Raw genomic sequence first — 11,182 nt, forward strand, 5'->3', positions numbered from 1 at the left:
ATTGCATAAATTTATGAATTTTTCATTTTTTGGATTTCAAAAGATAAAATTATTATTGCGATTATTAACATTTTTTATCGGGTATTCGTTTTCCGGGTAATAATAAAAGGTCGGGACGAGTAAAGGGTCAACTATTTTTTACCGGGTACCCGTTATTTAAGGGTCGAGTATGAGTAAATTTTTTCTGTTACCCGTTAGGGTCGGGACGAGTAAAGGGTCAGAGAAAATTCAAGGGTACCCGTTCCGTGCCCAGCACTAACGAAAACCCGAACCGAAACCCGAACTACACTTGAAATACATGAAAAAATCTGCAGTTTACCATCCTAAATCTGCAGGTTACCATCTAAAATCACATAACTATTACACATAACTAATGAAAACATAGAATATAACTCCAAATTTAACATCCAAAAACTAAAAGAGATAGAAAAGTGATAAGTGATAACAAATTCAAGTTGCTGAAAGAGTGAAAGCAAAGAAGAGTTTAGATGTGAAAGTGCAACATAGAAAATTAGAAATAGAAGATAGAAAGTTGAAACTTGGTGATTGATGTCTTTGATTTGAAATTTCCTAAAACAAAATGAAACAAATATCAATAACAAAATTGAGAAATTGAGAATAATGACAAATACAAAGAGTAGAGAGTAGAGACTATATAGTATATACTTAAACTAACCATTCAAAGTTCAAACTATAAAGATCATCTGGGTGACTCATTCTCAAGATTAGCTGTCCAAATGCGTGAATTCAGGTTTATACTCTATAAAAAACAAATGTAAACCGTAAGAACAATCAGAATCATATTCAAAATTGTAGAAAGAGTTAAAGTGTTAAACAATAAAAAGAAAACTTACCTCTCATAAGTTCATCATCATGCTCAACTTTCGAAAGCAAATGTTCTACTGTGGAGACTCCTTTTTCATTGATATGAAGTTCAGCTTTTAGCCATTGCTCGGTGCAGATCAACACTTCTATCATATTGTGTATTAAACAGCTCCTATAAGGTTCTAAAATTCTACCACTAGTGCTAAAAGCAGATTCAGAGGCTACTGAAGACACTTGCATTGCAAGTATGTCCTTAGCAATTAGAGACAAAATCGGATACTTCCCACTGTTGACCTTCCACCAAGATAACAAATCATATTCTGTACCTTTAAGAATACTTGGTTTCTCCACATTATCTTTCAAGTAAATTTCCAACTCATTAGAGGAGCTGTAAATTACCTTTTCCATCACCATCTCATCAAATACGTTTTCCATGTCAACAATACCTGCTTTCTGACAAAAATCTGGTGCAACTTGCTCTCGAGACTGCGACTGGGAAGATGAACCATGTGACTGAGAAGATGAACCAGTCTTGTTTACTAAACTGTTTCTACTGTACTCATCATACAAGTCCTTCAAGATATTATTCAAATCATCTAAAAGATGTACAGACTCAATACTGCCTTTCCCATACAAAGCATCAAAACAGAGCTCAGCAAATTTCGTTTTCTTTCTAGGATCAAAAACACTTGCTACTATCACCAGCCTATTCATTTCAACTTGTTCTCCAAATGGATCCCAATACTTTGCCAACTTTGTTAAACATAGACAAAGCTTTCTTTTTCAAAGCGTCTTCAGGATCTGTACTCGTGGTTAACTCAGTCAGGTTCTTAGTAACAGAAACTATCTCATTGTAGAGTTTATAAGAGGCAACCGTATTTGAAGCTGAAAGAACCAATGTGGATTTATAAAATATGACAAGAGTAGAAACCAACCTCTCAACTTTATCAAAATCAGATGGCATAGGTGGTCCAATCCTTTTCTTTCCATCCATCTTTTCTAGAAAGTAATCGTTATACACTTTATCTTCAGCCTCCATCCTCTCAAATGCCAATCTAAACTTCAAAGCTTGATCTAACATGAGGTAAGTCGAGTTCCATCTTGTTTTCACATCCAAAGGTACACTTCCCCTTTTAATCTTCACCGCATTAAGTCGCAAATCAAATGATTTGAGTCTGTTTGTTGTAGCTCTCACATACTGAATACCATTTCGAATTCCAGCCACACTACTGTCAACCTCTTGTAAACCTTCTCTCACAACCAAATTCAATATGTGTGTAGCACACCTCAAATGCATATACTTACCTTTCAATATCAATGCATCATCTCCACTGTTCTTCATAGCTTTCTTAAATTTAGTCATAGCAGAACTATTTGCTGTAGCATTATCTATTGTGATGCAGAACACTCTCTGTATATCCCACTCGGCTAAACACTTAAGGAGAACATTACAGATTGTTTCACCCTTATGATCATCAACATTCTTGAATCCTATGACCATCTTCCTTAACTTCCACATAGCATCCACAAAATGAGCAGTTATTACCATATAACTCGCTCCAGTAGTTGTTGAAACCCATATGTCCGTAGTCAATGACAGCCTCTGTCGGTTCTGCCCAAGAATCTTCTTCATAGCTGCTTTCTTATTGACATAAATCTCCATAATATCTCTCGATGCTGTCCTCCTAGAATGAGGTTTATACATTTGAGCCTTGGAGCAGAAATGTCTCCAACCCAAGCACTCTACGAATGATAAGGGTAGCTCTGCAAGTACCATCAACTCATTGGTAGCCTCTCTAAATATTGCTTCTGAAACTTTAACTGCCCGAAGACTACCACCAGCACCATCAGAAGTAAAAACAGTTTGAGTTGGATCATTACCGTTAGCATCTTTCCATACCTTGAATTGTTTGCAGAACAATTCGAGATGCTTCTTCATTGTAGAAGTGCCATTTTTAGTCTCACAAGACAAGTTTCTCCCACAGTATTGACATTGGCATTTGTCCTGTTTTGGTCCAATCTTGGTGAAGTGATCCCAAACCCATGATCTTGTATTCATCGTCTTACCAGAACTAGTACCTCCTCCATCGTCACTAACTCTCTCTTTCCTCTTCCTCCATCATCATCGGATCCACTCAAATCAACACAATCATCTGGAGGATTTGGCTCAGCAGAAGATGCCATCTGCATTTTAAAACACAAACAAACCAATCTTTAGAAACGATAATCAATAGATTATCAAAATTACAAAAGCCATTAACAACACAAGAAGGTGACAAAATTAGTAACAAATTAAGTAAACATTCTATTGAGTATTGAGTATAACAATCTAGAGACAAAAATCAATTTAAAGATTAAGCTTTTGTTTTCACAAAAACAAACAAGAATTAGAGAAGTGACAATCTAATTTACTAAAAGTCTATACTCGATACTATAGAAATTTGTTTGTCGTTTGAATCAAAAGAATCACATAATTGAATCGATTGAGAAGTTACTCGAGAAAGAAGAAGAACCCTCAAAAATCAGAAGTCATACCTCTGAGTGATTTCGCGACAAGGCAGACGGTAGTGAGTTTATCTCCTTCAGCGGCGACGGTAAGGTCTCCGTGAAGTTAGCAGCAGCAAGGGTTTCCAGGTTTGTCTTAGGAATAGGATTATGAATATATATGAATCGATATCGCATCAAACCTCGAGAGATTTTAGGAAATTGAATCGACAAACTGACAAGTGAGAACAAAAGATCCCTAAGTGGTTTAGTGCTATGTTTCTCGGTCACTATGGGTACCCGAACGGGTATCGGGTATTACCCAACCCTAACCCAAACCCATGGGTTCTGGAAAATAGAACCCAATAGAGTTTTATAGCTATACCCGAACCCAACCCGAACCCGGTTTTTCGGGTCGGGTACCGGGTTGGGTAATCGGGTTTGGATTTTATGCCCAGGGCTAGTACATGTATTAATTTGATTTGATGGGCTTGTAGACGGTTCAGTTTCTCGTTGAGAAGTCTGCCAGAGAAGTTGTAAACATAATCATTACAAGATATAAATTGATTTGACGTTAGTTGGCGATAATATTATATTTGTTTAAGAAACCGATAAGCGGGAATTGGTTTACCGATAAACAGGATCCGGTTTTAAACGGGTTCTTTACAATTTTCCGATACTGTTTCGAGTAAAACGGTTTTGATTTTATAAAACCGGGATTATTATAATTATTATAATTTTATACAACCTAAAAACTCAGATAACAATATTGTTATCTATTTCGCTTATCACTAACAGTTGATTTTCCCTTTACTTTTGTGTTAAACTTGAATCTCTATCTTTCATATTGTTTTTTTGACTTCCTACGCTTAATGTTTTTGTACCAGATCTCGCTGAACTCTGTATTCTCCAACCCCGCCGCTTCATCTTAACGTCTTCGCCGTCGTTTCATATTCGATTAAACTGAAGGTGAACTTCTTTCAAATTGATTGTAGACTTTCTTTTCAACTCAATTGTAGACTAATCGTTTTTGTCTTCTTATATCTCAATCCCCCGCCAAACATAATCTTATTTTGCCTTATTTTGCATAATAAAGGAGGCGAACAATCTAAAATTTCCTCGGAGGTTTTTCTTGAAAGGAGAGGAGTCGTTGCCGTGTAAAAGCATCGGATATTACAGCAACGATACGAAGCTGTTTGATGAACTGTACGAAGCTCTCGCAGAAGATGAATGGGATGAGATTCGAGAGTCTCGACTGGGTGTCTTCTTACAGTTCAACCGTCTCAAATTCGAATGGGCTTCTAGACTGGTTCACTATATGCTCAGCTTTCAGCTAGTCTGTAACTAAAAGTACAAGATTTGGAGTCTGGTTGGGTCTAACCCATTAAGATTTTCATTAAATGAGTTTGAAGCCATTACTGGACTTAACTATGAAGATGTCGAGTCCTTGGAGCAACCACAAGTTGATGTTACAGACGAGATGGAAGATTTTTGGGAGAAGCTTGGATTCAGTTTAGACATCGGTCCGAGTATTGATCAACTCGTCGCAGCATGTAAGAACGCTGCCGAGTGGGATAGAGTTGATCGTATTAGGTTGGGTTATCTAGCCATCTATGATGGGTTTATAGAAGCTAGAAAATTCTCAATGCCCACCCGTTTAAATATGTCTAGGCTAGTAATGGATTTAGATGCATTTAAAGATTATTCATGGAGAAGAGTTGCTTTCAAGAACCTCATCCATTCTGTGAAGAAGGTGGACATNTACTTCTTAATTTTGAAAGAGAATTTTAACATAACCCCGGTCAAACGCACCTCAGATATGACATCAACTTGGCATGCAAAGCATTGACCTACTTTCAGTTGGTCTATCCAAGGATTATTTNAACGGATTTGTCGAACCTCTGCAGATTTGGGTATATGAATCTATGTTGGATTTTGGTAAGGAATATGGCGATATGTTGCCTAATAAACCTACTCCACCGTTGCTTGCTTACCGCAGTTTCCACGGTAGAAAATATGTCAAAGAGGGCATTCTAAGACAGGTACGCATAGCAGTATATTTACTATATTATATTTGTTTGATGTTGCTGTTGGATTTGAACAGTTGTACTGTTTTATATCAATTGTAGACTCGTTTCAACCACTTCAAGACCATTGGTGGCATGAGTACCCCTGTTTGGGAAGATGATGAAGCAGATGAAAATATTGCTAACATTATGAAAGCATTGACTGGGGATTTTGGTCGATGGAAGTGGGGGACAGGCTTATGGGAGACAGACGGTACAACAATTCGAAGATGAAGGTTGAGGATAAGGGTGAGAAGAAGAGAGCCGGTACATTGGCTGAACCAAGTGGGAAGAGGCACTGTCCAGATACTTCAACTGTCTTGGATATCAATATCTTGGAATCCATTAAAGATGAGCTCGGCATCTGGGAAACCACGGATTGAAGCATCGAAAGATATGAAAAGATACTTAAACCTATGCTCGTCATCAACAACAAGGTCAACCACACTGCCCGGGTTTGACTGCTCTATTTTCCGAAGACAATAAGGCAACTTCGAAGATCCATCTTCCGCGCAACCTCTCACATATTCTTGCGCATATTGTAAAACCCTGTACGAAGTGGTGTAATCCAACGTCATGCCGAACATTGTCCTCATTGAATCTTCGATATGTTGTGGAACAACACCATCCACTATTCCTACACGGTCGATGAAAAGCCTCCCAATATATATTGAGGTGCAATGCTTACGGTTAGCTATGCGGTCCACAATAGAACATATATGCACGTTCAGATATTTGGTGACCCAAAAAGTGTTTGGATCATTCTTCACAGTGGCTACGACCCTCCATGTGCATCCTGGAACAGAGCATATTGCCACCAACAGAGACTTTGTGTACTTCTTAATTTTGAAAGAGAATTTTAACATAACCCCGGTCAAACGCACCTCAGATATGACATCAACTTGGCATGCAAAGCATTGACCTACTTTCAGTTGGTCTATCCAAGGATTATTTAACTGTCCATGAATACCACCAAAAAAAGGTTTCCCTTCTTCAGCATCTAGTCCAAGGTCATCTCCATCTCTTTCGTCATCTTCATCTTTAAATTTCTCGTACTCACTGTAATCGAAATCCATGTCATCAACATCTTTCGGCTTCTCATCTGTATGATCAGTTTCATGACATTCTTCTGCACATTCATCTGCACACTCATCGGCACCTGGATCTACATCGTTACCAAATTCAGTTGTTGGCTCTCCATTGTCAACAAAACGAGAGTTGTTTAGCATAACCGGATGTCCATCCATGCACTGCGTAGAGACGCAAAGGCGAACNCACACTGCCCGGGTTTGACTGCTCTATTTTCCGAAGACAATAAGGCAACTTCGAAGATCCATCTTCCGCGCAACCTCTCACATATTCTTGCGCATATTGTAAAACCCTGTACGAAGTGGTGTAATCCAACGTCATGCCGAACATTGTCCTCATTGAATCTTCGATATGTTGTGGAACAACACCATCCACTATTCCTACACGGTCGATGAAAAGCCTCCCAATATATATTGAGGTGCAATGCTTACGGTTAGCTATGCGGTCCACAATAGAACATATATGCACGTTCAGATATTTGGTGACCCAAAAAGTGTTTGGATCATTCTTCACAGTGGCTACGACCCTCCATGTGCATCCTGGAACAGAGCATATTGCCACCAACAGAGACTTTGTGTACTTCTTAATTTTGAAAGAGAATTTTAACATAACCCCGGTCAAACGCACCTCAGATATGACATCAACTTGGCATGCAAAGCATTGACCTACTTTCAGTTGGTCTATCCAAGGATTATTTAACTGTCCATGAATACCACCAAAAAAAGGTTTCCCTTCTTCAGCATCTAGTCCAAGGTCATCTCCATCTCTTTCGTCATCTTCATCTTTAAATTTCTCGTACTCACTGTAATCGAAATCCATGTCATCAACATCTTTCGGCTTCTCATCTGTATGATCAGTTTCATGACATTCTTCTGCACATTCATCTGCACACTCATCGGCACCTGGATCTACATCGTTACCAAATTCAGTTGTTGGCTCTCCATTGTCAACAAAACGAGAGTTGTTTAGCATAACCGGATGTCCATCCATGCACTGCGTAGAGACGCAAAGGCGAACAACATTCCTACTACTAAAATCTATCAAGTTCTGAACTGATTTATCATTTGTGACATAGACAATAGGGGAATCTTGAGGCAATTGCTGAAGCATCATCTCTGTTAAGGGATACGATAGCTGAACCATATTTGTTTCTTTGTCAATCAGATAATCTTCTACAGCCATTTCAAGAAGATCAGCGTATGTACAACCGTGCCGCAAAAAAAACATTCTCCCACCTTTGCNATTGAGGTGCAATGCTTACGGTTAGCTATGCGGTCCACAATAGAACATATATGCACGTTCAGATATTTGGTGACCCAAAAAGTGTTTGGATCATTCTTCACAGTGGCTACGACCCTCCATGTGCATCCTGGAACAGAGCATATTGCCACCAACAGAGACTTTGTGTACTTCTTAATTTTGAAAGAGAATTTTAACATAACCCCGGTCAAACGCACCTCAGATATGACATCAACTTGGCATGCAAAGCATTGACCTACTTTCAGTTGGTCTATCCAAGGATTATTTAACTGTCCATGAATACCACCAAAAAAAGGTTTCCCTTCTTCAGCATCTAGTCCAAGGTCATCTCCATCTCTTTCGTCATCTTCATCTTTAAATTTCTCGTACTCACTGTAATCGAAATCCATGTCATCAACATCTTTCGGCTTCTCATCTGTATGATCAGTTTCATGACATTCTTCTGCACATTCATCTGCACACTCATCGGCACCTGGATCTACATCGTTACCAAATTCAGTTGTTGGCTCTCCATTGTCAACAAAACGAGAGTTGTTTAGCATAACCGGATGTCCATCCATGCACTGCGTAGAGACGCAAAGGCGAACAACATTCCTACTACTAAAATCTATCAAGTTCTGAACTGATTTATCATTTGTGACATAGACAATAGGGGAATCTTGAGGCAATTGCTGAAGCATCATCTCTGTTAAGGGATACGATAGCTGAACCATATTTGTTTCTTTGTCAATCAGATAATCTTCTACAGCCATTTCAAGAAGATCAGCGTATGTACAACCGTGCCGCAAAAAAAACATTCTCCCACCTTTGCGTCCATCCATGTCAAAATGCCAAGACCTATTTCTCTTCAGCCATACTCCGAAAACAACAGGTATTTGCGCCATTTACCTGAAAGAATAAGCAGCAAGTTAAAATACCCTAAACCCTAAACCCTAAACCCTAAACCCTAAACCCTAAACCCTAACCCCTAAACCCTCAACCCTAATAACATAAGGAAAGCAAAGAGTATAATATTTTATCATCGTCAAAATATACATAGGCAATTATATAACCGATATAACACGTACGAACTAAAAAATCAAAAAAAAATCTTTATAAATTTCCAATTAAAGACCATTTCAATTGTACAGACTTTAGAGATAAATCCAACAGTTTGACTTCCTAAATAAGTATAATTTAATAACCTAACTGCCTATGAAAACCAAAAACTTGATTTCTCCATATGTGTAATACATAATCATTTCAAACACATACAGAAGCAAGTATATACCATATGTCAAAGAGTACAACAAGAAAAAAAATTAAAATTATTCACCAACTTGTTGCAAATTGGTTTTCAAATTCTGAGGACTTCATGTTGATGTCAACATTGTATACATAAACAAGTCTCTATATAGAGACTACTTGTGAAGTCTATTACTTGTGGTCTATTTTTGCAATTAAAATTTAATAAAGCAGACACCTTTTGAAGTCTACTATTATTGTTGACTTTTTTTGTTGTCTTCCTTTGTTAATTTTTGGGTCAGTTATGCAATTCAAAACATAAAAAAGAGTAGACTTCTTTGAAAGTTTCAAAAAGTTAACTTCGAATACAGTCTACACTGGTTATTTTTGCAATTGATCAAACCATTGACTTTGTAGTAGACTTCTATCTAACAAGTAGACTTCGTAAATCCGTCAACTATAAAAGTTAGACTTCGTTGTGGTTAGTTTTGCAATTGACCAAATTTGACTTTTCACAATTAGACTACTTACGAAGTCTCTAGAAATGGTGACTTCGTTTGCAGTCTGTCCTGGTCATTTTTGGAGTTGACCAACATTTTAATTTTTTCACTAGTAGACTTCTTTTGCAGTCAACTTGGTAATTTTTTATAAATAATATTATGGTCAATACTTTTATATTTTGGTCAATTGCAAAACTAACCACTATAGAAGTCTACTACATTTTTCATGCGAAGACTTCGTCTCACAGTCTGGACTAAAAAGTCAATTGCAAAAAATACACTTTAGTAGACTTTAAAGGAAGTATCCGTTAGAAATATTATAATGCAGTCTAAGACACATTTTTTTGTTTCCAAATGAAATTAAGGAGACTGACATTTTAGTATACGGGCTCGAAACTCAATAAACTTTAAATTGCAAAACTGACCAAATAATAGACTTTACATTATATTATGATGGTTCGACTAACAAATGAATTCTAATTTCAACAAAAACACAAGGGAAATCACAAAATCTACCGGAAAATAACCTTATGGTGGTTGTTCGCAATGTCAAACACCAAGGACGTCGTCTTAAGTCACCACGGAAGAAACCCAGCGCTAACTTAATCACTATCCAAGAATCATGATATATAACAAGATAAATGTTTTCTAGGATTAAAATGGAGAGGAGATGGAAGAAAATGAAGTTCTCTTAGCATTGATTGTTATTTAAGCTTACAAATTCAGGTTGTTGAAGCATTAAGAGCTTCAAATTTGGTTGTTCATGGTTGTTGGAAAATTGATGGCGGTGGTACAACCGTAAATAAAAGAAGAAGATGAGGATATGAATGTAATAAACATTTTCGCNACGGTGGTTGTTCGCAATGTCAAACACCAAGGACGTCGTCTTAAGTCACCACGGAAGAAACCCAGCGCCAACTTAATCACTATCCAAGAATCATGATATATAACAAGATAAATGTTTTCTAGGATTAAAATGGAGAGGAGATGGAAGAAAATGAAGTTCTCTTAGCATTGATTGTTATTTAAGCTTACAAATTCAGGTTGTTGAAGCATTAAGAGCTTCAAATTTGGTTGTTCATGGTTGTTGGAAAATTGATGGCGGTGGTACAACCGTAAATAAAAGAAGAAGATGAGGATATGAATGTAATAAACATTTTCGCAAGAAATTCAAATAAATCAGAAATAATGGCATTTTTGTGAATACAATGGATGGACAAGAATTTAATAGAGAAAAAGTGGCAAATGTTGGAGAGAGAATAAGAGGGGTCTAACATTGCAATTGACTCAAGTTTGTAGTCTAGTTTTGCAAGTGTCCCAAAATTTTATCATAAAATCTAAAATATTTTTCCAAAGAATATAAATTATATATATATATATATATATCATTTTTTTTTCAAATCCAAGTAATTCCAAAGAAATACTAAATTCTTCTATTTATACCAATTTAAAAGAGTACTTATCTTTTAGTCCCAAAGATTGTCAAGCAAGATCTGAAACGAAGATGAAGTCCATGAACAAAATCATTTGTCGAACAATTTGCTCAGTCCATACCAAGTCCTTCGCTTCAAAATAATAAGAAACGTTTATTAAATACCAAATCATTGGTAATTGGAACGATAAATATAAATAATCAATTAATAATTGATGCAACGATTTATACATGGCATGGCGCCTGGCAAAGCAGTAAAACATCAACGAGTTTATCAATCACATAATAATCTTCGGCTTAAG

The sequence above is a fragment of the Camelina sativa genome, chromosome 1 (genome assembly GCF_000633955.1).
Source record: "Camelina sativa cultivar DH55 chromosome 1, Cs, whole genome shotgun sequence".
Taxonomy (NCBI): Eukaryota; Viridiplantae; Streptophyta; class Magnoliopsida; order Brassicales; family Brassicaceae; genus Camelina; species Camelina sativa.